This window comes from Panthera pardus, unplaced genomic scaffold (genome assembly GCF_024362965.1).
Source record: "Panthera pardus isolate Hobbes unplaced genomic scaffold, ASM2436296v1 HiC_scaffold_13, whole genome shotgun sequence".
NCBI classification, from domain to species: Eukaryota; Metazoa; Chordata; class Mammalia; order Carnivora; family Felidae; genus Panthera; species Panthera pardus.
Window position 1 is genome coordinate 56,543,234 of NW_026526688.1, and position 25,330 is coordinate 56,568,563.

The 25,330-nt window shown below is 34.2% G+C and overlaps 1 protein-coding gene and 1 pseudogene across 3 annotated transcripts in view; both read right to left on the reverse strand.

Annotated features, from left to right (window-relative positions):
• The window catches only part of GALNTL6 (polypeptide N-acetylgalactosaminyltransferase like 6), a 1,197,302-nt gene that overhangs the window by 1,008,818 nt on the left and 163,154 nt on the right, over positions 1-25,330 (reverse strand). The gene's annotated exons all lie outside the window — the stretch shown is intronic.
• LOC128776525 (BCL2/adenovirus E1B 19 kDa protein-interacting protein 3-like) lies at positions 3,606-8,063 on the reverse strand (annotated as a pseudogene).

Below are 25,330 nucleotides of genomic sequence, written 5' to 3' on the forward strand. Positions count from 1 at the left end.
GAATATGGACTGTTGCATTTCATTGGTGTTAAAGTTGGCTCGTCATGATGAAAACAAATTTCTGTTAAAGTAAGTAATGACTTACAGGAATTTATAGTTAGCTTGCCATGATTCCTCAGGACTAACGGAGATGATACCTTTAACCCTATATTTATATAGACAATAAATGATTATTTTAAAAATGACTTCACACTTTAAAGTTAACTGTGTCTAGGTAAACCATTTACCCTGTCCACACCTTTTTTTTCAACCTATTTTCCTTTTGGGACTAAGCAAACTGCTGTTATTTAAATTTCCAAGTTTTTGTTGGTACTCTGGAAATGTAAACAAGAAAGGTTCAGACCTTGGGGTGCCTGGGTGGCTCAGTCCCTTAAGCTTCTGACTCTTGTTATGGGCTCAGGTCATGATCTCACATTTCATGAGTTTGAACCCACATTGGGCTCTGTGCTGACAGCACAGAGCCTCCTTGGGACTCTGTCTTCCCCTCCCACACTCTTTCTTCTCTCTAAAATAAACAGAAAAGGTTCAGATCTTTCGTATAATCTCAGTATAAATATAAATGTACAGATGTGTAAATTACTACTCCATGAACATGAAGTCCTATGACCTGGATGTACACTTAACTACATTATTTACTATGCCTTGGATATACTGCACACTTATATCATGATAAAATGAGAGTTTTAGTTTTTATGATGCCTAAGACCTTTCCCAAAGTTAATATACTATTATTTTGTGAAGACTGGCATAGTATTAAAGTGAGACACGTCCTTGATTGTATTTCCCAATTTTCCTTCTCCTAATAATTTCTTTATCGAAAATGGAAGGGACAAAAGCCACTGGATTAGCACTGCCAGTTCAATGCATCTACACTCTAGGTGTCCTGTCTCTCACAAAACTTCAACACATGTCCCAGTTTCTGAGACACTCTGTTATTTACCTTCTGATGAGGTTCTAAAAATCCTGCTGTTATACAACATTGTCTTTTTCCATCTTAACATATAAAAAAGATTCATTTCTCTGAGTTTTCAATTTTTAGTAACTGTTTTGTTTGTTTTCAAACAGAAGCAGTTCACTTAAATTTGTTCACTGAAAAGCTCTTCTGGTTTTCCTTCCCATAACCCCCATTTAAATATATATATATTTATTTATATATATAAATTTATATATATATTATATATATTATATATATTATATATTTATATACATAAATTTATATATATATTATATATTATATATTTATATACATAAATTTATATATATATAATATATATAATATATATATATAAATTGATTCTAATTTTGCTTCTTTGACATTGTAGGCAGTGTTGTAATGAATAACCAAATTCAAAAACAGAGGCTACAGTTTAGAAGGTTCTAACTACGAAAGACAGACACCTACATAAAATCTGTGCTGGTCTCCTTTACATACAAAATGGTTTTCAATTGAACTTCTCATAAGGAGGGTAAGAAGAAATAAGAGACAAGGAAAAAGATAATGGAATTATTTCACTTTCTTTCTGTTCTTCTACAACTTCAACTAAGAAAAACATCAAAACTGAAGGTCTACAAAAATGACCTTTAGTTTTTCTTTTATGTTCTTAGAGAGGTTTTTGGGAGGACATTGTTTTTATCTTACTTCAGGAAAACAGGTGGCTCATTTCTACTTAAATCCTGGCCTTATCACGTGAGGCATCTGTTTTTTACAGAAAGAGATTTTAACCTCACATTGCCTATCACTCTGTGGGATCCATATATTATCATAAGTAGATATTTAACTAAAAAAATTCTAGGGGCACCTGGGTGACTCAGTTCGTTGAGTGTCCGACTTCAGCTCAGGTCATGATCTCCTGATTTGTGAATTTCAGCCCTATATCGGCCTGCTGCTCTCAGCAAGGAGCCTTCTCTGGATCCTCTGTCCCCTTCTCTCTCTGCCCCTCCCCCACTTGTTTGTCTCTCTCAAAAATAAATTAAACATTAAAAATTTTCTTAAAAAAAGAAAGAAAAATAAATCTAAAAAAAGATAAAAATATTAACTCTGAAAGTTATACACATTAAATTGGATAAAGGTCTAATGGAACACTAAAACAACACAACAAATTTAAAAATTATTTTGCAGAACTGTAATTGCTCACAAATCTCTAAGATGGTGGTATTTTTTTTTCAAAATATGTTTATTTATTTATTTTTGAGAGAGCCCAATATGGGGCTCAATCTCACAAACCACGAGACCATAACCTGAACCAAAATTAAGAGTTGGTCACTTAACTGACAGCCACCCAGGCAACCCCAGTCGGTAGTATTTTTAAAATTCTTTCAAATGGCTCAGGTTTAATTTCTTGTCTGTGTGGATACTACCTGATGATTAATTCACTAAAATATTTGTATTCATATATGGTAACAATTTCCCAACTGCATTATAATTTTATCCAAAAAAAATTCTTACATATCATACTCTAATTTTCTTAGAATTACATAGCTTGTGAAAGATGGTACAAGGTGAGGTCCTAATGGTTATACTTAATATGTCATTAGTTATAATGTTTGATCTTGAAATTCTACTTTATTCCAAATAAAATATTTTCTATTTATCGAGTTGAAAAAGAATCTCATATACATCCTAATTATTATATATTTCCTAGGTTAAGGGATATTTTACAATATTCATTTTTCCAAATTTAATTTACGAGCTGTGGGTGAAAGGAGATTACAAGCTTTCCTAATGAGAAAACAAAGAGACTGTAGTATAAAATACTTTTTTATATATTTCATTTAATTAGCATATTATCCATTCACTAAAATGTTGAAGATAATGAATTTTCTTTCAAAAACTGAATAAAAAGCCACATTTTTTTGAAACAAAAAAATATGGACAATGGGCTACAGAATCCCTGTAAAAAAGTAAAGTTTATTGATGTACCATTTTTCGCCCTTGTTCCTAGAATTTACTTTTGTTACAAATTAGTAGGTTAATTGCATTTAACTGATCAATAGAGGTTGAAATGAGACTACTAATACAGGGTTTCTAAATATCAGAATGTATTAATTTTATTCTCTAAAAGACATTTTCATAAACAATGCATTCTGTCGTTAATAGAGTATAAAAACAAATGCAAATCTAGTTTTAAAAATGTTTTTATTTAGCCACTTCATATACTATGACCATTAAAGCTAAACAAAATTGGGCGCCTGGGTGGCGCAGTCAGTTAAGCGTCCGACTTCAGCCAGGTCACGATCTCGCGGTCTGTGAGTTCGAGCCCCGCGTCAGGCTCTGGGCTGATGGCTCGGAGCCTGGAGTCTGTTTCCGATTCTGTGTCTCCCTCTCTCTCTGCCCCTCCCCTGTTCATGCTCTGTCTCTCTCTGTCCCCAAAAAAATAAATAAAAAACGTTGAAAAAAAAATTAAAAAAAAAAAAGCTAAACAAAATTTATCTATTCACAAACACTGTAGAAATGACATTATTTTCAATGTTTTGTGTTTGTTATATGTAGATACAGCCCACTCATTTCCTTATTCTTTATTTTATTTATTTCTTTTTGGGGAATTAACTATATTTTGTCTTAGTAATTTTCAAATACACATGGACTCAAAACTTAACCCAAAATATGGTTGACAAAATTTTTATTTAAATTCCAGTTAGTTAACATACAGTATAATATTAGTTTCACGTGTACGATACACTGATTTAACATTTCCATACAACACCAGTGCTCATCATGGCAAGTGCACTCCTTAATCCCTGTCAACTATTTAACCTCTCCCCCACCCATCTCCTCTCTGTTAATCATCAGTTTGTTATCTATAGTTAAGAGTCTGTTTCATGGTTTGCCTCTCTCCGTTTACCTTTGCTCATTTGTTTTTTCTTAAATTCCAAATATGACTAAAATCAGATGGTATTTATCTTTCTCTGACTGACTTATTTCACTTAGTATAATATTCTCTAGCTCCATCTATGTTGTTACAAATGGCAAGATTTCATTCTTCTTATGGCTGAGTAATATTCCATTGTATATATATACACCACGTCTTCTTTATCCATTCATTAGTAGATGAACACGGGCTATTTCCATAATTTGGTTATTATAGATAAGGCTGCTATAAACATAGGGGTGCATGTATCCCTTTGAATTAGTATTTTTGTATTCTCTGAGTAAATACCTAGTAGGGCAATTGCTGGATTGTAGGGTAGTTCTATTTTTAGCTTTTTGAGGAAACTCCATGTTGTTTGCCACAGTGCACTGGTTTGCATTCCAACCAACAGTGCAAGAGAGTTCCCCTTTTCCACATCCTCACCAACACCTGTTGTTTCTTGTGTTGTTGATTTTAGCCATTCTGACACGTATGAAGTGACATCTTATTATAATTTTATTTTGTATTTCCCTGATGATCACAGATGTTGAGCATCTTTTCATGTGTCTGCTCACCATCTGTATGTCTTCTTTGGAAAAATGTGTATTCATGTCTTCTGCCCATTTTTTTTGTCTTTTATCCATTTTTTAACTGGATTGTTCTTTTTTGGGGTGTTGACCTTTATAAGTTCTCTATATACTTTAGATACTAACCCTTTTTATCATTTGCAAACATCTTCTCCCATTCCATAGGCTGTCTTCTAGGTATTTTCACTGTGCAGATTTTTTTTTATCAAGTCCCAGTAGTTTATTTTTGCTTTTGTTTCCCTTCCCTCAAAAGACAATCTAGAAAGAAGTTGCTATGGCTGATATCAAAGAGGTTACTGCCTGTGTTCTCCTCTAAGATTTTATGGTTTCAGGTCTCACATTTAGGTCTTTCATCCATTTTGATTGTGTGTGTGTGTGTGTGTGTGTGTGTGTGTGTGTGTGTGTGTATACGGTGTAAGAAAGAAGTCCAGTTTTCTTATTTTGTATGTTGCTGTCCACTTTCTCTAACACTATTTGTTGAAGAGACTGTGTTTTTCCCATTGGATGTTCTTTCTTGCCTTGTCAAAGATTAACTGACTACACAGTGGTAGGTTCACTTCTGGATTTTCTTTTCTGTTTCTTTTCTGTCCTGTATTTTGTGCCAGCACCATACTGTCTTGATCACTACAGCTTTATAATATATCTTGAAATCTGGAATTGTGATGCCTCCAGCTTTGCTTTTCTTTTTCAACGTTGCTTTTGCTATTTGGGGTCTTTTGTGTTTCCATACAAATTTTAGGATTGTTTGTTCTAGCTCAATGACAAATGCAGGTGGTATTTTGAAATGGACTGTATTAAATGTGTAGATTGCTTTGGGCAGCATAGACAATTTAATAATATTTACTTTTTTGATCCATGAACATGGAATGCTATTCCATTTCTGTCTGTCATCTTCAATTTCTTTCATTAGCATTTAATAGTTTTCATAGTAAAGGTTTTTTACTTCTTTGGTTAGGTTTATTCCTAGGTGTCTTATTGTTTTTGGTACAACTGTGAACAGGATTGATATTTTAATTTTTATTTCTGCTGCTTCATTATTGGTGTGTAGAAATGCAACAGATTTCTGTTTGTTGATTTTGTATCCTACAACAATACTGAATTTATCAATTATGGCAGGTTTTTTTTTTTATGGAATCTTTCAGGTTTTCTATATAGAGTACCATGTCATCTGTAAATAGTGAAAATTTTACTTCTTCCTTGCTGATTTAGATTCTATCTATTATCTATCTATCTATCTATCTATCTATCTATCTATCTATCTATCTATCATCCATTTTTTCTGTCTGATTGCTGCAGCTGGGACATCCAGTACTATGTTAAATAACCGTGGTAAGAGTAGACACAACCCTGTCTTGTTCCTCACCATAAAGAAAAAGATCTCAGGCTTTCCCTATTGAGCATATTAGCTGTGGGTTTTCACATGTGGCCTTTATTATGTTGAGGTATGTTTCCTCTAAACCCACCTTGTTGAGGATTTTTATCATGAATGGATGTTCTTATTGTCAAATACTTTCCTGCATCTATTGAAATGATCATATGGTTCTTATTCTTGCATTTTTTTAAGTAGGCTTCACACCCAGTGTCGAGCACAACTCATAACCCTGAGATCAAGACCTGAGCTGAGGTCAAGAGTCAGACACTTAACCAACTGAGACACCCAGGCACCCCATCCTTGCTTTTATTAATCTGGTGTGTCGTGTTAATTCAATTGCGAATGTTGAACTACCCTTGAAAACTAGGAATAAATCCCACTTGACCGTGGTGAATTTTTTTAAAGTATTGTTGGATTTAGTTTGCTAGTAAAACTTAAAATTTTTTGCATCTACGTTCATCAGGGATATTGGCCTGTAGTTCTCTTTTTTAGTAGAATTTTTGTCTAGTTTTGGTAGTAGGATGACACTGGCTTCATACAATAAATTTGGAAGTTTTACTTCCTTTTCTATTTTTTGGAATAGTTTTAGAAGAATAGTTATTAAATTTTCTTTAAATATTTGGTAGAATTTTGCTGTGAAGACATTTGGCTCTGGACTTTTGGTTGTTGGGAGTTTTTGATTACTGATTTAATTTCTTTACTGGTTATTGGTCTGTTCTAGTTTTCTATTTCTTCTGTCACTGTTTTGGTAGTTTATATGTTTCTAGGAATTTGTCCATGTCTTTTTTGTTGTTGTTGTTTGTTTAAAATTATTGCCCAGGATATTTTTTCCTTGTGTCTTGGTTGATTTTTTTTTCTTTTTTAATAACTATAAATTCAAGCTTATTGAAGCTTGCCTTTGTCTTGAAAAAAAAAATAAAACAACTAAGCTGTCACATCAACCTGATTTCATTTGAAGAGAGAGATGATAGTTATCTTGCAAGAGTAAAATTTATACCACAAATGATGCAGGTCTAAGTCTAGTGGCACTAAAATCAGATGATAGCATTGTTGACAAAATTATAATCTGCTGGTGACATTTGTGGAAAAGAAGCCCTTTTCTTTTTAAATTTTTTTATAACAGTAAATTCTGTTAGGAATTTTTAAATAACAGTAAATTATGTTAGGAAATTCTAAAATGTCTTACAGGCCAAAAGGGAATGAGGTTAGTAAAATGCTTCTACAGAGTTTGAATAAAATACTGGATTTGAGAGTTGCTGGAACTTGGATGTGTAAAAATAGGGTGGTAGGTTGGGTCATGCTTACAATGGTAACAAGTTCAAATAAACTACTGTAACAATACACCACTTCACAGGTCACACGCTTTTCCAGGGGTTTCTCTTTCCTTCAGTAGGTGCTGGCAGAAGGTGTGCTCAGTCGCTTTCCGATATAGATGTGTAGCCCCAAAACCAAAACATGAGAGAGGAAGAAAGATGGAATGAACACTTTCAAGAAATTCTGTGGAGAAAATACCCCCTTTCTTCATGGCCCCGCTTTTCCTCATGCTTAAAGCAATGGAACATTTGGGGTGTCTGAAGTGGAACTCCTTAGGTGGAATGTTTTCGGGTCTGCTGAACCAGTTGGACACCCAGTCTACACTTTTCTTCAAAGGATCAACTTCTTTCTCTTCTTCTGCAACCTCTTCCTCTGAGAGTTACGGGCCCTACTGGCGTATATCTGCACACCAAACATAATCTGCCCATCCTCTTGTGGGGAAGGGCTGTCACAGTGAGAACTGGCTCTTGAACTACTCTGTCCTGATTCATGTTGTGCATGCAAAAGAGCCTTTTCCATGTCTCCACTGCAGACAGAAGATGAGGAAGGTACATGTTCTAGCCCCCTATTTTTCTCATTGTCATTATCATTGCCATTGCTGCTGTTCATAGGGAGTTCTACCCAGGAACTTTTGAGGCCAGCTGTCAGGGGCAAAGGCTGTTCATCTTCCTCGCAGTTGTTGTTGTGAGGGAGTGGTGGCTTCTCTACTAAATGAGATGACATTGTCAGGTGGCTGAAAGACCTGTGGTGGCAGCAAGACCATCTCTGGTTCTTGGGCCAGTCCATTTCTTTTTTTTTTAATTATTTTTTTAAATTTTATTTATATTCAAGTTACTTAGCATACAGTGTAGTCTTGGCTTCAGGAGTAGGACCCAATGATTCATGTCTTACACATGACACCCAGTGTTCATCCCCAAAAGTGTCCTCCTTAATTGCCATCACCCATTTTACCTATCCTCCCACCCATACCCTCCCCTGCAGCAACCCTCAATTTGCTCTCTTACAGGTTACCCAATTTTTTGGTATATGGTTATTCATAATATTCTCTTATAACTATTTCTATTTCTGTGGTGTTTGTTGTTATTTCTCCTTTCTCATTTATAATTTTATTTACTTGGGTACTTTCTTTTTTCTTTTTGATTAGTCTGGCTAGAGGTTTATCAATTTTATGTTTTGGGTTTTTTTTTTTTTTTTTTCCAAAGAACCAGCTCCTGGTTTCATTGATCTGTTGCACTGTTTTTTAGTCTCTATATCATTTATTTCTGCTCTAATATTTATTGTTTCCTTCCTTCTTCTGGCTTTAGGCTTCATTTTTTAATTTTTTTTCTAGCTCTTTTAGGTGTAAAGTTAGGTTATTTGAGATTTTTCTTGTTTCATGAGGTAGGCCTATACTGCTGTATACTTCCATCTTGTAACTGCTTTTGCTGCATCCCAAATGTTTTGTACCATTGTTTTTCATTTTCATTTGTTTCCGTGTATTTTTTAAATTTTTCTTTGATTTGGTTGACCCATTCATTGTCTAGTAGTATGTTGTTTAACCACCATGTATTTATAGTCTTTCCAAATTTTTTCTTGTGATTGACTTCTAGTTTCATATCCTTGTGGTCAGAAACGATGCATGGTATGACTTCAATCTTTTTATATTTGTTGATTTGTGACTTGATATGTGATCTATTCTGGAGAATGTCTCGTGAACACTTGAAAAGACTGTGTACTCTACTATTTTAGGATAGAATGTTCTGAATATATCTGTGAAGTCCATCTGGTCCACTGTGTCATTCAAAGACATTGTTTCCTTGTTTATTTTCTGTTTAGATGACTTGTCCATTGATGTAAGTGGGATATTAAAGTCCCCTAATATTATTGTGTTATTATCAATTAGTTATTTTGTGTTTTTTATTGTTTTATATATTTGAGTGCTTCCATGTTGGATGCATAAATATTTATAATTATATCTTCTTGTTGGATTGTCCCACTTATGAGCACATAATGCCATTCTTTGTCTCTTTTTACAGTATTTGTTTTAAAGTCTCATTTGTTTGATGTAAGTATTGCTATTCCAGCTTTCTTTTTACATCCATTTGTGTGATAAATGTTTCTCCATCCTCTCACTCAATCTGCAGGTGTCTTTAAGTCTAAAATGAGTCTCTCGTAGGCAGCATATATATGGGACTTGTTTTTTTTAATCAATTATGACACTCTATGTCTTTTGATTGGATTAGTCCATTTACATTCAGAATAATTATTGATAGATATGCATTTAGTGCCATTTTATTACTTCTTTTGTCATTGTTTCTGGAGATTTTCTTTGATCCTTTCTCATTTTTGTCACTTTTGCTCTCTCCTTTGTACTCAGAGTCCCCTTTAGTATTTCTGGTAGGACTGTTTTAGTGGTCATGAATTCCTTTAGTTTTTCTCCATCTGGGAAAGTCTTTCTCTCCCCTTCTATTCTGAATGATAGTATTCCTGGATAGAATATTGATGGCTGAAGGTTTTCATCATTCAGCACTTTAAATATACCATGCCACTGATTTCTGGCTTGCCAAGTTTCTGTTGAAAAACCTCGAGCTGGCCTTATGGATTTTCCCTTGTAAGTTAAGGACTACTTTTGTTTTTTGCTTTTAAGATTTTTTTCTTTATCATTATATTTTGTTAATTTAATTACATTATGTCTGGTGTTACCCTGCTTGTTATGGGAGTTTTCTGTGCCTCCTAGATTTGGGTGTCTGTTTCCTCCCCAAATTCGGGATGTTTTCTGCTATTATTTCTTGAAATAAAGTTTCTGACCCTTTTCTCTCTTCTGCAGGGACTCCTATGAGTGTTACGACATTTGACAGTCACTGAGTTCCCTAAGTCTATTATTGTATCCCATAATTCTTCTTTCTTTTGTTCAGCTTCATTATTTTCCATTATTTTGTCTTCTATGCCAATAATTCATTCCTCTGCTTCTTCCAGTCTGTTATTCATTGCATTAAGCCTGTTTCGAATCCTGTTTTACTGCATTCTTCATCTCTGATTGATTCTTTTGTAACCCTTTTATCTCTGTAGTAAGGGTCTCACTGATGTCTCATGTTCTTTTCTCAAGACCAGTGAGTAGTATCCTTTTGATTGTTTACATTCTCCACCGGGCATGTTACCTATATCTATTTTGCTTACATCTTTGACCATACTTAACTAGTTCTTCCATTTGGGATAAATTCCTATATCTTGGCATTTTGTCTAAGTCTCTGACTTTTGTGTGCTAGAAAAGCCTGTTATGTCTTCTGCTCCTGAAAGTAATGTTCTTATAAAGAAGAGGCCATGTAGAGCCCCAGGTCTGGCACTTCATGGAGTGTCTCCGGTGTGTACTGCATGCACTCTGCCGTTGTGTTACGGTTGTTAATCCTTCAGGAAAGCCATCCACGGAAGTTTTCCTTGCCTACTGTGGGCAGTGTTTGGTCCCTGTCCTGAACATGGTGGGTTTTAACTAGGTATGCAGTGGTCAGCTTGTTAAATGGGAGCTGATGTCAACTCCACCAGAACTGAGGCCCTGCAGACTTCTCTGATTAGGAGATGTGGTGTGGGCATGAGCTTTGTTGGTCTTCTGGGGGAGTGGCCTGCTGCACTGGAACTGAGACAAACTTGACTGAGAAGGGCAATCCTGCCAGAGCACAGTGGGGTGGGGCTTGGTTTAAAGAAGTTAGGCAGTGTCCAGTGTCAGTGGTATGCTGTTCCCTGCAGGTGCCTCTGTGTTTATGCTGAGGGGTGGGGAATAGAAAAGGCACTTGCCAGCAACTTCGTCCTGGAGAGGCATCTCTGTGAATGCTGCCTCTCAGGGAAGCCCTCAAAGAAGAGTGAGTGTGTGCCCTCGGCTTTCTTCAGATCACTGTTTCCACACTGTCAGCCTTGGAGTTGTTTGCCTGCCTTTTCTCCAGGAACAGAGCAGTGCCCTCCAGGCTTTATTCCAGCCAAGCCCACAGACTTTTAAAACTCTAGGCATTAAGCCTCACTGGTTGCAACAACTCATAAAATTCAGCCCCTCTTATCTTCCAAGCCAAGGGCTTTCAGGAAAGTTTCTCTTTGTGCATTCTCCTACATGTTCCTCTCTTTTGCTTTTCTCTGCAACCGTGGCGTTCTCTCCTACAAAGTACCCTGGAATCTCTTCTCCCCTAAACCACGTCTCTGCACTTCCTATATTCTTAGATGTGGCCCCTTCTCTCCATTTAGTTGCAGAGTTTGTTCTGTCCGTCTTCAGGTTGATTTCTGGGATCCTTAGGATGATGTGATCATTATCTAGCTGTATTCATAGGACCCTAGATGAGCCTAGGGTCCTCCTATTCTGCCACCATCATGAACCCCCCCATACACACTATTTCCTTATTTTTTAAAATGTATTTCTTGATACACATTAGGACAATATCTCTTATTTATAAAAATTAACTTTCAATGTATGTTCTAAAAGGATACCAATCTAAAAGAGTTAGCTTGGTTTTCAGAAGATATTTTCCATGTATTTAAGACAAACTCTCCTCTATACTTGTTTAAGTATATTTGTACATTTTCTGTGGGGTCTCTAATACTTGCATGCATCATATTACTTACAGGTGTTTTTTGGATCATAGAACATTCAACTTTTTATACTTCATTTCAGTAAACACCTGGTTTGATAAGCATAAAGAGTCCAATGCAACTAAGTTCATCCAGCTAAAAACATATCATATGTAAAGATTCCCATTGGAAAATGCCATTGGTTTTTGCCAATTATGTTAGTATGCTTACAAGGATATCTGACTAAGATACTACTTTCTTTCCCAAAGGCATTTCACCCTCTCTAAAGGAGAGAACTGACTGTGGGCCTGCTATATAACAGTTGACTTTCCATGAGTCAGAAAGTCCACTTCAAGCTCAGCTGATGAAAGAAAAGACAAGGCAGACAGAGATTAAGATAAATTTGCATAATCTCACTTATGTGTGTAATCTAAAATAGTAAAACTCAGGGCATGTGGGTGGCTGTCAGTTAAGCATCCAACTCTTGATTTTGGTTAAGGTCATGATCTCACATTCATGAGACAAAAGCCCATGTTGGGCTCTGTGCTGACAGTATGGAGCCTACTTGGGATTCTCTCTCTCTCACTCTCTTTCTGACCCTACCCTGCTCACACTCTCTCTCTCAAATAATAAATAAAAACTTAAAAAAATATCTTGAAAATAGTAAAACTCATAGAAACAGAGAGTATAAAGGTGGTTTCCAGAGATTGGGGGGAGGGGTTAACAGGATGATGTAGGTTAAGGATTACAAAGATTCAGTTATGTAAGATGAATACTTTCTGAAGATCAAATGTACAATGATGTGACAATAGTTAGCAATGTTGTATTGTACACTTGAAATTTTCTAAGAGATTAGATCTTGAGTGTTCTCACCACAAAAAGGGAAAGAAAGAAACAGATAACTATGTAAGAAGATAGCTGATATGTTAATAAGCTTGCACGTGATATTTTGAAATGTATGTGTATATGAAATTATCAGGTTGTATGTTTTAAATACATCCAATTTTGAGCTGTTAACTACAACTCAATAAAACTGGGGAAAATACAAATTTATAAGTAATAATTCCTAATTAATTTTAAAAGAAATGCAGAGATATTTTGATAATCAGATGAGCTTTCTGGTTAGACTTTAGGAAATTAGAAAAGTAAACACATATTCATCTAAATTTGTAACCAAGTTGACAGTTTCTTTTCATATTTCTGCTTCTTCCTTTTTCACAGTTGTCACCAGCAAGGTTGGAGTCAATAAATTTTAGTTACTAAAATGCAGAGCATAGTCTTCATCATGGACCAGGATGAATCACATTTCCTTAGGTTTTAAACTTTTCCAGATTGGAGTACATAAATTTGATATAAACATTGCAACTGTTTTGACCAAAAATGTTTGTGGGAGAACCCACATTATAAAAACAATAGTGTATTTCACTATTCACTCATTTATTAACTCACCTAATGTTCATTGACTTCCTATATGTCTGTGACTACACTAAATCTTGGGATTACAGACATTATAGGGCAGACTTTATCAAGCCGGTAAGGCTTTTACCTACTTTGAGAAGTCTTTCCTGAGGAAACTGTTTTTGGCAATAACCTAAAATATGAGCCAGTGTTGGGTATATACCGAAATAAGAGAAAGAACACTCCAGGCAGTGGACCATCATGTGCAAAGAACCTTGGGCCAAGAGGCAGGAAGATGCCTATTGTATTTAAAGACCTAACAAAAGCCAGGATGATTAAAGCAGAGTGAGTCCTTTAGAGGTTAGAGTTCGTGAAGCTTGGGAGTCAGTAAATTCTACATCTTAGAAGAACTTCAATCCATAGACATGGATTTTTTCCTAATGTCAATGTAAAAGTATTAGAAGGTTTCAAGTGTGACATCTAAATAGAAATAACTGCTGGATTTCACGTGAGTGGATTGTAGGCTGTATCAGGAAGCATTACTCAATGGCCCACGCAAAAGATTTAACTGTTTTGCAATGAGAGATGGGGAAAAAATTCAAGATTTTTCTGGAAAATGTATCCGAAATAGAATTTGATGACAGACTGATTATGGACGTGAGAGAAGATGTCAGAGATGAAGTACAAGATATGTTTTAGTTTCAACTAACGGAAAACAAATCTAGCTGACTTATGCAAAAAATGAAGTATAAAATTATGATGAGAAGCTAACAGAGTGAGTGAGAACTATAGTTCAGGAATTCCACAGCTAGAAACAACATCCCAAGCCAGAACTGTGCTTGGGTAGCCACAGCAACACAACCACAGCAGCTTCTGGAACTGTCTGTTGCTCCAACATCTATCACTGCCACCTATTGCTGCTTATGCTTCTTTACCTACTTCTTTATTAAACATTTAGTATGGTTCAAGCCTGAGTTAAGTGCTCACAATTTAGTTGCAAAGGATGCAAGCAAAGTGAGTATGTGATTTTGTTAAATTCAGTGAAAGATGGAACTTAACCTTCCACCAAAGAGAAACATTTGCCAAACACTGGAAGGAGGTAAAATGCTGGACAACACCCACAGCTGCCAAAAAAGCAAAAAAGAAACTGTCTTCCACGATTGCTGTGGTCAGCATCAACACAGAAATGATGTGTAGTGTGTGAGACAGTGGGGTAATCAACTATTATGATAAAATTTCTGAAAACTGGAGACAAAGGGAAAATTTTTAAGACAAAAAAGACAAAAAATATTACCTTCACTGGTATAGCAAGAAGACTGATAGTTGATGTCTCATAAAAATGATGGACAGCAGAAATCAATGAAATAGCATTTAAAACTGAAAGAAAACAACTGCCAACTAAGCTTCTATATCCACTTAAAGAATTTTCAAAAATATTAAAAGATATTATGAGGATGTTATAAATACTAATAAATTTGACAAAAATTGGGATGAAATAGAAAAATTAGTAAAACAAACAAAAGAAAGCAAAAAAACCCCATCAAGCTGAGGGTAGAAGAGTTATAAACCTGAAACTTTTACATCCAATAAAACAGTTGAGCTATTATTATATATCTTTACACACACACACACACACACACACACACACACACACACACAATATCCCTTCAATCCCATTTGATTTTGTGGTTAATTCCTCCAAATATTTAAGGAAAAAAATAATCTTAAATAAAATTTTTCAGGGAATAAGATAAAAGGGAACATGCAATAGCATATTTTAAGAACTCAAATCCTAACAAAGACATTAAAAGAGAAAAGTACACACCAATCTCTATCATGAACACAGATGCATAAATCATAAAATGATAGCAAAGAGAATCTAACTGTATACAAATCAAGCAATACTTAATGGCTAATAGGACATATTATAGGAATGCAAGGTTAATTCAACATTTAAAAATAAATCAATATATCTTACCACATTAACAGAAAAAAAGGAGAAAAAATTATGTCATATCGTTAGCTGTGGAAAAATAATTTGATAAAATAGAATATATATTAAGATGGAAAGAACTACCAATAGACCAAAAATAGGAATAAAAATTAGGAATAAGGAGTAATTTCCTCAATGTGCTAGAGACTATGGAAGACTAAAAGTAAAAATGCCTTTAAAAAATCCTTCTGAGACTGGCAATGAGATTAGATACCCACTATCACTACTGCTAGTCAACTTTATACTGAAAGTTCACACCAGCACAGTAAAGCAAGGGAAGAAAAGACTGAAGGACTGAAAAGCAGGAAATAAAACTATCATAATTGTGGACAATGCGATTGTTTATGAAAAATCCAAAAAATTAGAGATGCTGTATTAGAATTAATGAGTGAATTTACCAAGGTCAATGAATATAAGGTCAATGTAAAGATAGTAATTAAAGCAGAAAACAGGTAGAACATAAAATTAAAATATATAATACACACACACACACACACACACACACACAGCATTTTCAGTAATATATAATCCTACATGTAATTTGGTGGAATCTGTCAAGCTTAAAATCATACAAAACAAGTCTATGCTGTTAGAAGGTGAAGGGTCACCTTTTGCAGGGGAGGCTGTGCCCAGGAGGGAGAGTGAACAACAAAGTACCATTGGGTTTTAGAGATGTGTTTTGTGATCTAGATGTTCTTCAGATGGTGAAAATTCATTATTTGTACAGTTAAACTATGGGCATATTTCTGCACTTCTTCATATTTCAGTGAAAACTTTCAAAAATGATGAGAATTCTGTACAGACTGTTTTTAAATTTTAAATAATTATTTATATTCAAAAGAATGCATATGTAACACATAATGAATAAAAATGAAAAAATCAATTCATATCTAATCCCAGTTTAAGGAATCAAACATTGCCTATAATTCTGAAGACCCTGTTTGTCCTTCCACCATTGCATCCCCATTCCTTTCGATCTCCCAGGACACAATTAACATGGGTTATCTGTTATTTATTCATTGGCTTTTAAACATTCTTCCACATAAACAAACAAACAAACAAACAAACAAACATCCTTCCACATATACATACAAACTTACGCATGATCTATGTCTGTCTGTCTCTCTCTCTGGTATTGCTTAATTTTACATAAATTAAATTTGTAGTATTTGCTCAATAAGACCTCTGTGAACTAAAGTCCATTTGTTTTTGTTGCTACAAAATAGTTTGTTGTGTGAATATATACCACAAATCATTACTCACTTCCTTAACAAGTAGGCATCAGGACCAGTACTCTTTATATATTAGAAAAATGTTTCTGTGAAATTTCTTCTTCACTTTTCCTATTATACAGTGCAAAAGTTGCTCTAGGAATATATATCTCAACCCACAGATAACAACTTTTTAGTGGCATAGAATTACTTCAGTGAGTCATGAATAGAATTTTTAAAATACAGGTGAGTGGAAAATGTCAGAACACCATTCACAGAGTCCACGTACTTTTCCATTAACTTTATGTTCTTATTTTTTTAATGTGTATGCTATTGTTCACATTATATTTATGAGGGGATTTTCTGGTTCATAAAATTTGCACATCACCAACTTTACTAGTTTTGTGGGGATACTGTTATATCATTTACATATACACCAGAAACCCCTGGTATTGTACGATATATTTTTCCAATCTAATGATTGCTAAAATGTATTTCTGTTTTCTCCTCCATTTGTGTTTTTTTAATTTATTTTTTTTAATGTTTATTTTTACAAAAGAGAGAGGGGTGGGTAAAGAGAGAGGGAGACAGGGGAGATGGAATGGGTTTTGTGCTGACAGCAGAGATCCGATTCGGTTCTCAAACTCATGAACCGAACCATGAGATCATGACCTGAGCTAAAGTTGAACACTTAACCAACTGAGCCATCCAGGTGCCCCTTCACCATTTGTTAGTGGTGGTGAGTATCTTCTCATGATTATTGTCCATTTCTGTTTCTTTTTCTTAGAAATAACTCCTCGTACTTTTCATTCTATTGTTTTGTGTTGTCTATTTCTCAGTGATCTGTAGAACTTTTTAAGTTTAGTCTTGATATTAATTCTTTATCAGTTGTGTTGAAAGTCCATCCTCAGAATTGTTGGCTTGTATTTTCTCCTCACATGTTGTACTTTTTGATGTAACGATTCTAATATATGACTGTTCATTTTATATATAATAAATTCTTTCCAAAACCAAAGTAAATTTCTTCTAGAGATTCAAAATTTCATATTTAGGCTTGTAATTTCCTTGAAATGATTTTAATATATACTGTGAGGTGAAGATAAATTTCCTTGTGGATAACCAAAAGCCCAGAATGGTTTATTGAATGGTTGGTTCATCCTTTTTCTCACCTATTTGCAGTGCCATCTTTGATAAGTGAATTTTCAACACAACAGAGGGTATGTTTCCTAGCTGATTATTCATTCTTTTGATCTGTTTTTCTACTCCTCAGCCAATATCATGTGAACTGAAAGATTATGGTTTCACAGTAAGTCTTAAAATCTGTGAGGCAAACCATTCCACTCCTACTATTTTTCCTTTTTCTGTATCTTGGTTTTTCTTGACCCTTTATTCCTGTACACACACACACACACACACACACACACACACACACACACACACACAGACACACACACACACACACACACACACACACACACAAACACACAATCCATTGGAATTTTGATTAGGATTATATACAATATATAGATCTATTTAGTGGAGCTGAACATGCGGAGTCTACCTACCCACGAATAAATGTTGTAGCTCTTTTTTTCCTCATTATCTTTCAGTAAAGTATTATAGTTTTCAACAAAAATGGTCTTGTACCTCTTTGAATAATTTGGTTCCTAGTTATCTTATGTTTTATTTTCATTATATACAGTAAATTTCTCAAAAGTTAACTTTTTGTTTAGTGCTGTGATTTAAATATAGTTAGCTTGCTGAATAGTCTTACTAATTCTAGTAATTCATATAGAGAGAATTTGTTTTTTTCCCTACAATTATATCTTTAATGAACAGTGACAGTTTTCCTTTCTATTCAAGATATATATATATATATATATATATATATATATATCCATATATATGGATATATATATATATCCATATATATGGATATATATATATATATTTTTTATATATATATGTTTTATATATATATATATATTTTTTATATATATATGTTTTTTTATGTTTAGACATTAAGATACTCATTGCAGATTTAATAATTATGCTCTATCAGATTAAGAAAGTTATCTTATGTTTTTATTTTTTTGAAAAAGCTATTATTACAATGGGTTTTGAAATTTACTAAGTGATTTTTTTGTAGTTGTTCACTGATATGATCATGTGGCTTCACTGCTTCAATATAAATGTATTGTTCTATTTTTTAATTTTTTAAAGTTTTTTTTTGTTTACTTTTGAGAGAGAGAGAGTGAGCAAGCACAAGAATGAGTGGTGGAGGGGCAGAGAGAGTGAGAGAAAGACAATCCCAAGCAGAAACCACAATGTCGGCACCAGCCTGACATGGGGCTCGAACTCATGAACCATGAGATCATGACCTGAGCTGAAATCAAGAGTTGGATGCTTAGCCAACTGAGCCACCCAGCTGTCCCGAACTGTTTTAAATTTAAACAAATTTAGCATTACTGGAAAACTGAACTTGATTGTGAAGTACTACATTTTTTACACATTTCTGAATTCAGAAACATTTTTAAATATAATTTTATTTTTATATTTGATTTCACAACTGACACTGGTTAATAATTTTATTTTCGCGTATTGCACCTGTCTCACATTAGTGGGAGGATATACTACTAAAATTATAAAATAATTTGGAGAATGTGTCTCTTTTCTCCCATTCTCTAGAAGAATTTGACTAAGAAGGGAGCATCTGTTGCTTGAATGTTTGGAATAGTTTGTAAAACAGTTATTTGTGGAAAATTTTAGGTGTATGATTCCATTTATCTTATGGCTATGAGGCAATTCCTGTTTTCAATCTCTTTTTAGAAATTTTAGGCAGTGATACATTAAAAAAATAATCTGTTGTAAGATTTGACAACACTGACTCCATCTTTGACCCTCCATCTTGTTCATGTCCCTGAAATGACCTCCTTTGGGGTTACTAGAACCAGGACCCTTGGAGGTTAATGTATGCCTGGACGGAATGCAGGAAGGCATATTCTGATCTTCCCTAAAGTTGTTTAGATAACTAGTAGAGGTAACGTGGTTTCTTCCCCTACTGCCCCCTCAGGTCCCTCTTCACAAAATTTGTTAAATGTTAAACCCTTTGACCTCACAATGACCTCTGTACCTTCCCTTACTCTATAAAAATCTATGGATTAAGTTCCAGACTTCAGGGAGAATAGCTGTGTAGTATTTGGATCATTTGTCCACCAACCTAAAAATTACTTCTGAGTCTGAAGGATACTTTACTAACCCTCTGCTACCTTCTGACACCTGTACCTGTTAACTGTCTTTAAATTTATCAGTATATGTGTGTTCAAATATCATTTTACTATCATTGATATTTCTGCACCATTGCACCAACTTGATCAAGCCTTGTCCCCATTGCAACACTTTTACTTGATAAATTTTACAAATTAAAAAAAAAACCTATTTGCTTTAGTTCAAAGAATAGGCTTTACGTAAAGTCTGTTACGATTTGTTTTCTGTTTCATTAATTGCTACTCTTATATTTATTAACTGTTTCTCCAAATTCTTCCACTTTATTTTTTTATTTTATTTTTTTTTCTAGTTTGAGTACATAGCTATTTAAGCACATTGCTCACTAATGTCTTAATTACTTATATAAGCATTTAAAGTTATAAACTAGCCTCAATTATTGCTTTCATTTTATCCTTCAATAATCCTACATTATTATTATTTTGATGTTTAGGACAATTTCTTCTTTGACCCTGTAATAATCCAAAAGTATCAACAGTTTCAACAAAAATTTTCCCACAGACCTCTAATTCAACTTTCATTATTGAATGTATTCTAAAAGATGCTACCCATTTGAAAGTTTGAATATTAAGTTCATTGCTTAATATAAGGTAAACTTTAAAAAATGTCCATATTATTGGACTGCGTGTTGTATATGGGTGATGAATCACTGAATTCTAATCCTGAAAACAATATTGCACTGTGTGCAACTGTATGTTAAGTAACTAAAATTTAAATAAAAAGTTGAAAAGAAAAAAAGTTCATATTATTGCATATTATGAGTTTGTGTGTGTAAAATGCTCTACTTATGTTTACTATATCAAAATGATTATTTTTTTCAGTATTTTTTATCTTTACTAGTCTTTACATTTTATGATCTCTCAGTTGCTGAGTTATTTGTTAAAATCTCCCATTTTATGGTTGGATTTATCAACATAGTTATATCTCCTAATAATTGTCAATACTGATAACACAATTGGAATTATTTTATTATATTGTATGTTGCATGGCATATGACAGCACATATATCTGTAGCTAACTTACAGCTATATCATTAAGGAGTAAGCTTTAGTATTTACAGTAAATCTTTTTGTCCTTATGTCTATTTGTCAAAAATTAATATTTATAGCACCACTTTTTCAATTGTTATTTGTTTAATTATAAATAGCATATACCTATTATGTTTTTAAATCTAATATGACAATCTGTCTCTTAAAATAGAGTATTTTTAAAAGAAGTTATTTTTATTTTTTATAATTTTTATATGAAATTTATTGTCAAATTGGTATCCATACAACACCCAGTGCTCATCCCAACAGGTGCCCTCCTCAATACCCATCATCCACCCTCCCTTCCCTCCCACCCCCCGTCAACCCTCAGTTTATTCTCAGTTTTTAAGAGTATCTTATGTTTTGGCTCTCTCCCATTCTAACCTTTTTTTTTTCTTCCCCTCCCCCATGGTCTTCTGTTAAGTTTCTCAGGATCCATATAGGAGTGAAAACATATGGTATCTGTCTTTCTCTGTATGACTTATTTCACTTAGCATAACACTCTCCAGTTCCATCCACATTGCTACAAAAGGCCAGATTTCATTCTTTCTCATTGCCAAGTAGTATTCCATTGTGTATATAAACCACAATTTCTTTATCCATTCATCAGTTGATGGACATTTAGGTTCTTTCCATAATTTGGCTATTGTTGAGAGTGCTGCTATAAACATTGGGGTACAAGTGACCCTATGCATCAGCACTCCTGTATCCCTTGGGTAAATTCCTAGCAGTGCTATTGCTGGGTCATAGGGTAGATCTATTTTTAATTTTTTGAGGAAACTCCACAGTGTTTTCCAGAGCGGCTGCACCAGTTTGCATTCCCACCAACAGTGCAAGAGGGTTTCTGTTTCTCACATTCTCGCCAGTATCTATAGTCTCCTGATTTGTTCATTTTAGCCATTCTGACTAAATGTGAGGTGGTATCTGAGTGTGGTTTTGATTTGTATTTCCCTGATGAGGAGCGAGTGCCTGTTGGCCATCTGGATGTCTTCTTTAGCGAAGTGTCTATTTATGTCTTCTGCCCATTTCTTCACTGGATTATTCCAGGTACAGTTAAGAAGTAGACTGATGGTTTGTATATGTTGCTATAACTTTGTTTTATGCTTTCCATTTTTCCTGCTTTTTCTAGGTTACTCCCATTTTCTTCTTTCTTGATGTCTTTTGGATTTTTCTTCATTTTTTCCATTTTATTCCTTCTATTCATTTGAAAAAATATATACTCTTTCCATCACTTAATGTGTCTTAGAAATATTAATATACACAATCATCTCAGCAAGTCTAAAATAATTAATATATTATGTTCTCCTTACAATGACTCGATTTTGATCACCCACCATTGTGTTTAGTATTTCAGAAATTATGATCAATAATTTATAGTTACTTCCTTCTTAACACATGTTCATCAGTTTCTTTGCCCACTATTCTTCTTTATGAATCAGACTTCTTCCTATTTCAATAAGTACATTCTTCATAAATTTTAACAGTGAAGTTCTCCTATTTCTCTGATATTTTGGGGTTTTTTTTGGAAATTACTTTATCTTGAATTTATCCTTCAAAGAATTTTGGATAAATATAGAATTCTAAGTTATTAATAAAGTTATGATGAGGGTGGTATTCCAAAAATTCTGGCTCCTCATTTTTAATAATGTGAAATCAGCAATCGGTGTGATTGCTGTTTATTTGCAAATAGTATTTTCTTTCTCACTGTTCTTCAGATCTTTACTATTCTTCTCTGCAACTCTGATGGTAACAGTGGATTTCATTATTTTTATGGAACTTGCAATTTATTCTGAAACTGTAAATTCTTGTCTTGTGTTACTTACCTCTTACAATATTGCCAACTCTCCTTTCTGTAATTTTCCTTCTTACGCCTGGTATCTCTCAGCCTCTCTTTCATGTATTCTACTTCTTTGTGTTTCCACACTTCAGGTAATTTCTTTAGATTTGTATTTCATTTTATCTAATCTCTTTCTAGCTATTTTATATCACCTATTTAAACTATTCATTGTAATATTCATTCATGTTTAAACATTTTGATGCCATTTTTATATTTTTACTTACTGTTGCTTTTCATGCCTCCCTTTATTCGATAGGTGTATTAACCTATTTAAATTGTGATTTTACCCAAGAATTCCAAGATCTGGGATTGTTTCCAGTCTCAGTCTAACTTCTGTCCCTCACCTTTGACCTCCTCTCCTGAAGTGTGCTTTCCATTCTCATGCCTTTTGTGGTTTTCTTTTCATTATTAAGCATAATCAAAGTTTATCTGTCAGAAATTTTTGAGGCCTGTATTATAGTTGCTTTGCTTCAGAGAGGATTTTTTTTAAAATTTCTTCCCCTAGCTTGAAACACTAAAACACGAATTTCTAAATTGAGTGTTTGGGGACCATTCAATTAAGAGCCAAGATTAAGAACAGGTATTATTCCTTGTTATCTGTATGAAAAATTTATTGTTTTCTTAATTTATCTTGAAGGTAAACTAATGATGTAGCCCTTTGGAAGTAGGTCTTTTGTACTGTGATTGACAGAGCCTGGCTACTGTGCAGAATCCTAATTTCTTCAAAGCCACCAGACTGAAAAATCAAGTTCATCAAGAATAAGCAGACAACTTGACTCCATGTTTGTCTGCACTCACTGGTCACTTTTCTGGATATTTGCTCTCACTTTCTTATGGGAATTAGCAGACTATGTATATGTATATGTATATGTATATGTATATGTATATGTATATGTATATATACACACATATGTAAATACATAATATATATTATAGAATATACATACATACACATGTGTGTGTGTGTGTGTGTGTGTGTGTGTGTGTGTGTGTGGTCTTGCCAGTTAAGACAAATACTACTAACATATAATTTGGTATTTTTATTTATTTTAAAATGAATGGTTTCCTAGTCTGCCATACTGTTGGAAAACTACTTTCCATACGATTCGGAAATTGAATTTCTCATATATGACATATGCCAAATGCAGAAATCATTTGCTGGAGATCATTTACTAAAGGAGATTGCATTGAAATATTGCGTATTTTCAGAAACTGTGTTGACATTTTATATCATTATTTCAAAACTAACCAAAGGGAAACAATCACTCATGGAAGAGAAAATACTTAGAATGTTGAAGGTGAGAGAGAAGAATATAATATTACTAATTTAAATAGCCTAAACTCCTAACAACAAATTATTATCATTTGATATATTTTATGTTCTATAGATATGTGTATGACAAAAAATATTTAAAACATTATTAAAGATGACAGATTATATTTACAGACTATCAAAAAATAAGTACATACACACACACACACACACACACAACTCATATTCCAAAACCTCAAATTAATTTAACTAAAACCCAAGATTATATAGGGTTTCACCACTGGAAAATTTACTCCAGCTTTATTTACTCACATGGTGTGAATTTACACCCAGGGCCACAGCCACTGGTGTATCAAAATTACTTTATATAATGCCTATAGCAGGTTAGATTTGAAGTTTTCCATATCAGCAGAGTTAATAAAACCTCAACATCAAGCCCTTTCACTCCTATGACAAGTACCCCAAAGTGGTTTTCTTCTCTGACTCTGACAGCTTCAAAAGAAATAAACAGACTCTGTGTCATTCACTGTTATTTTTTTCCCAGAAATTGCATTTCTTTTAAAAATGGTTCTCTTTCTAAATCCTTCACAAAAGAAACAGGGAAAGGAACTGGTATGCCTTCATTGCTGCGGTGTACACATTACATGATATTACTTTATTCCTTCTGTGTTTCATTATTATACAACTGGAGCCCAGAGCTTCAGTGAAATGGGCAGACAAGTCGCCAAGTGAAAATATATTAACATTAAATGAAAACTTCTCAAGAGTCAGTTATTCGAAGCCTCTAATGTGGTTATGCACTTACAGAGTTGAATGTGTAAAATCAGAATTAATCAGTTCAACTGAACTTCATAACCAGCAACATCTGTGGGCTTTTCTCTAGTCATATGCTCGTCAGTTTTATCAAACATCTGCCTTCTGACATGACTGGGAACAAGACACAGGCCCTGGCACACATTAGCTGCTACTAAAGGTGAGCTCACAGAGTAATGTGACATCTGTTTACTCCTTCCCTGCTCCCCAGGCGATCACCAAACTGAACCTAGATCACTGGGTTGGAGGCGGTTCATCCTGAATCTCATATTAATCATTCCCTTGCCATGCCAGGTTTTGGGTCTTTGTAGGTAGAACTGAGGGACTAGACAGTGAATCAAACAGCCATTTATCTCCTTATATTCAGTTCACTGTATGTTGTTGTTTAGATCATGTGCACCTCTCAGCACTCTGCTATGAATACAGGTGGTGAAAACACTCAGGTCCTTCAGTGATTGTATCTGAAAGACAAGGAATTGAGGTATTTGATATGAGGAAGCATAAGGTGCCTCTGCTCTGACCTGCATATGTTACTGAGAAGTTAACCCTAACCATGCTCAATGCAAATGTCTCCTTACTTAAAACCTATAATTCACAGGTTCTGTTCCAGAGCAAGTGTAACTCTGTCAGGTGCAAGGAGATGGCAGTTGAGGTCAATATGAAGGTTTCCTTCAAAAATTCAATTAGCCCCACCAAGTTAAAAGAAGAGGGAGGGACAGAGCAGTAATGACATAAGTGGTAGTAAAGAAAAGCACAATTTTGATGCACATGGAAATAGAGATAATGGATAAGAATTGAGGACGGCACCTGTTGGGATGAGCACTGGATGTTGTATAGAAACAAA